Raw genomic sequence first — 4,724 nt, forward strand, 5'->3', positions numbered from 1 at the left:
ATTGGAAGACAAGGCCAGCCCTTTCCAGAACACTGGACTGGTTAGGATGTTTTAAGCACGCTGACTCAGAAACCAGGAGGTTCTAAAGCCACTGCTGACTTGGTCTACAGCCTCTGGCAACTTCTCTGACTTATGTGCCCCTCTAGAGAGTTTATCATACAGAGGAAGAGGGACCATACCTGTATGTCACCAGGAATAACGGCTGGTACCCAAAAACGGTCACAAACAGGAGCCATCTCTGAGGCCTCTCACCATCTTGACCATAGTTACCAATATTAAGGAATAAAGGTATCACAAATCCTGGGCCTTTCTCCCTAGTAAAAGAGAACTTGCCTTTGTGATGAAGCTGACAAAGGCAAGTTCTACTGTGATGTATCCAGGAATCCTGACATGGAAATTCTGGTACCAAGACAATGACTTTGAGAGTCCTGCTTCAGCCTCATGGGTCACCCTTGTCAAGTATTCTCCTCTTGAAGCAGTTCTGTGCTCAGACAGCCTGACATGGTTCCTAGGAACCTCGGGACCTTGTCCTTCTGCTTCTACAGCATCTATTCTTTTTATACATGCAAATGCCTCCTAGAACTATCAGTTGAGATTTCTGAAAAAGACTCTTCTAGTAGGCCTGGCTCCCATGTACTCTGGAATACATACTTGAGTCAGAGAGGACACCCAGGGCCGAGGCAGCAGAACCCACACTGTCAGCCAGTGCCAAGCAGCACAAGGCACAATCATGCATGACAAGAAAGGCTGAACCCAGTGAAATGAGGGACCACACAGGAGAGAGCTGGGTTCTCCGAGGGGCTGTGGGAGAGACTGAGAGAAAGCTCACCCTACCATTGCCCAAGGGCAGCCAGCTCCGTGTTCACGTTTTAATCCAAAGGTGTCTGCTGCTGTAGTGTATTGCTGACTCCATCCCCAAGAATAACATAAGTATCTGAGCAGAGACCCCGCTGTGAGCCCTCTCCTACAGGACGCTCAGAAGTGCTCGGATAGATAGAGTTGATTCAGTTTTGAGCATTTGAGCAGAAGGTATTAATCTGTTTCTTTATGCTGTGCGTGTGTGGGTTGTAAACAAGGACACACACAGTAAGTGTGAAATGGCCGCCCACGAAGGGTGAGGTTTTCACTGTGGGTAAGAGAGAAAGAACACCCAGGGGCATCTGGAAGAGTGCAAAGCAGAGAGAAAAAAACAAAAAGCAGACTGGCCAGGGCTAGAGAAGTGGGCTGTGGAAAATACAGGTTATAAGGAGGAGGAGCTGAGGGGAGGGAAGCTTGTGAACTGGAGCCACCTGGGAGTTTAGGGTAGAGGAGGAGGTGAGACCTTCCATGATGGTTGTGTGGACTTTGAAATGCAAACAGGCACGTGTGACTAGCCATCAAAGGAGCCTGGAGTATAGCACAGGCTTTGACATGTAACCACAGCAGTGGGCAGCAGTGGGCACCAGCAGTGAAGAGCAGCAGTGAGCAGCAGCAGTGAGCAGCAGCAGTGAGCAGCAGGCAGCAGCAGTGAGCAGCAGTGAGCAGCAGCAGTGAGCAGCAGCAGTGAGAAGCAGTGAGCAGCAGCAGTGAACAGCAGCAGTGAGCAGCAGCAGTGAGCAGCAGCAGTGAGCAGCAGTGAGCAGCAGCAGTGAGCAGCAGCAGTGAAGACAGCAGTGAGCAGCAGTGAGCAGCAGCAGTGAGCAGCAGTGAGCAGCAGTGAGCAGCAGCAGTGAGCAGCAGCAGTGAAGGCAGCAGTGAGCAGCAGCAGTGAGCAGCAGTGAGCAGCAGCAGTGAGCAGCAGCAGTGAGCAGCAGTGAGCAGCAGCAGTGAGCAGCAGCAGTGAGCAGCAGCAGTGAGCAGCAGTGAGCAGCAGCAGTGAGCAGCAGCAGTGAAGACAGCAGTGAGCAGCAGTGAGCAGCAGCAGTGAGCAGCAGCAGTGAGCAGCAGTGAGCAGCAGCAGTGAGCAGCAGCAGTGAGCAGCAGTGAGCAGCAGCAGTGAGCAGCAGCAGTGAGTAGCAGTGAGCAGCAGCAGTGAGCAGCAGCAGTGAGCAGCAGCAGTGAGCAGCAGCAGTGGACAGCAGTGGACAGCAGTAATGAGCAGTGGGCAGCAGAAGTGACCAGCAGTGAGTAGCAGTGACCAGCAGTGGACAGCAGAGGACAGCAGTGACCAGCAGTGGACAGCAGTGGGCAGCAGGACAGCAGTGGACAGCAGTGACCAGCAGTGGGCAGCAGAGGACAGCAGTGGGCAGCAGAGGACAGCAGTGGACAGCAGTGGACAGCAGTGGACAGTAGAGGACAGCAGTAGACAGCAGTGGACAGCAGTGGGCAGCAGAGGACAGCAGTGGGCAGCAGTGGACAGCAGTGGACAGCAGTGGGCAGCAGTGGACAGCAGTGGGCAGCAGAGGACAGCAGTGGGCAGCAGTGGGCAGCAGTGGGCAGCAGTGGACAGCAGTGACCAGCAGTGGGCAGCAGTGGGCAGCAGTGGACACTAGTGGGCAGTAGTGGGCAGCAGTGGCAGCAGCAGGAGTGCTGCCTAGACTCACTGTACCTGAACAGGCCCCTGATCTTAGGACTCAGCTCCCACAGTCCAGGGTACTGACTTGGACTGGACTCACTAGCTCTGTGCCTGGCCTCCTGGTTATATTGCTGTAAACACGTAGCCTTCACCTCAGAGGACAGAAGAAACGGTGTGTGTCCTGGAATCAAGAATGAGTGACCACAGCCTGAGAGCACAGGCTCCAGGCACCCAAACTCCACATTCCTGCATAGTGACAGTTTTGTGGAGTTTTTAAAGAAACAGAGCAGAGAAAATCATAAATTAAGGCACTTTTCAATGCATTGGTGGGATATCATTCAGCAGATAAATCAGAGAAATTTCATTCTAGGCCTCCGATGTTATCTCATGACATAGTTAGCCTTTGGGGTGGTGGAAGCTAGATATTTATCAAATCCTCACAATGGGAAGCGTCCTGATGTGAGCAGTGAAGGGCTGTTTAGGAAACAAAGGTAGCCCAAGGTAATTGGCTCTAGACTTGCAGCATTCCAACTCTGCACAATTGTTAATGTTCTAATCAGTCAACCAGCTTGGTAAAAAGTTTAATGCAGGAACAGCTTTTCTTTTTCCTGGGAACTCTAGTTAATATTGTTTCAGAAATTCATAAGGAACTCTGAAGAGGAGGCTCGGTCTATGATATTTAAATCTGTGTCTGAAAAGGGCTTGCCTGAAGGAGGGAGTGTCCTGTTCCCAGAACTGTAATTATCAGAGAGGAGGTAAGTGGTGATGAGGAGTCTGCGGGCTTAAACAGTGGGAACTGCACACTCCCCAAACCAAGTGACTTCTGCAGGCTGAGAATTCCTAAAATAAAGACCTCTCACAAGCCCTTCAGGAAGATCTGGGCGTGCGAGGGAAGCAAGCTGAAGGGTGCTGCCTGCACAATAAGGAGAGCAGCGTCTTGCTGCACATGGCATCCAGCTCCATCACTCAGGGGGTGGGGGAGCTGTGCTCTCAGCGCAAATCCACCTGGGCAGGCACTTCAGGCTGCCGCTAAAGCCCTGCACAGAGCAGCAGGAAGCCTCAGAACGAAACACAGAGGAGGACTTTCATAGAAGTCACTTAGGCTGTTTTGTTCGCCCTTTATTTGTTTAATCACTTTTCAGCCTGATCCCAGCCCCCTCCCAGCCCCATCCTCATGCTCCCTGTCCCACTCCCCCCTCCTTCTTCTCAGAGAAGGGGAGGCCCCCAAAAGGTACCAACCCACCCTGGCATCTCCAGTCTCAGCAGGACTAAGTGCATCTTCTCCCACTGAGGCCAGACAAGGCAGCCCAGCTAGAGGAAAGGGGTCCAGAGGCAGGCAACAGAGTCAGAGACAACTCCGTTGTCTGGGAACCCACATGAAGAACAAGCTGCACATCTGCTACATATGTGTAGGGGTCTAGGTCCAGCTCAAGCATGCTCTTTGGTTGGTGGTTCAGGATCTGTGAGCCCCATGGGCCCAGGTGAGTTGACTGTAGGTCTTCCTGTGGTGTCCTTGTCCCCTCTGGCTCCCTCATCCTTCCTCCCACTCTTCCAGGAACACGCTGGAGGAAGCCTCTCAGAAGACAGTGATGCAGGAGGTGTGGAAAATGCGAGGTGTGTGACACCTTGGCTAGGGACTCCCAGTCTTACAGCAGCGCAGAAGCTCGCCCAGACAGGACAAAGTGATTATGAAAAGCAGACAAAGTTGTAATCAATAGGACCGTATGCTTTTTTTCTAAAACAGGGCAGGGAGATGCTGGGGACTCCTCCCCGACCCTGACTCCCCAAGCCCATCTTCAGGGCCCTGATGAGAGGTTTGGCTTTAAACAGAGGAGAAAGGTCTGTACCGCCCAGCAGTCCTGGCCAGGAGTGGCCCTTCATTGTCTGGGCACCTGTTTCTCCTGCGAGTTAGCCAGCAGGTGTCAGAACTTCTGTGAAAGACAAATTCCTCCTCCATCCAACTCTGGGCTTCCAGCTTTTCATTCTCCCAGCAGAGACTCCTGGGGAAATGCTGGTTCCATGAGGCTCAACAGTATGACAGCCAGATGGAGGGACACAAGTATCTCTCCTTAGACTCTTACAAGAGGACAAATGGGAGAAAGCGTGAAGAGATTCAGCTTTGTGTGCGCGATTAACTGGTGTGTATGGGGGGGCGGGGAGACAGAATGTGTGTGTAAGACAGAATGTGTGTGTGTGTGTGTGTGTGTGTGTGTGTGTGTGTGTGTGTGTG

Source organism: Psammomys obesus, unplaced genomic scaffold (assembly GCF_907164565.1).
Source record: "Psammomys obesus unplaced genomic scaffold, mPsaObe1.curated_primary_1811, whole genome shotgun sequence".
Taxonomy (NCBI): domain Eukaryota; kingdom Metazoa; phylum Chordata; class Mammalia; order Rodentia; family Muridae; genus Psammomys; species Psammomys obesus.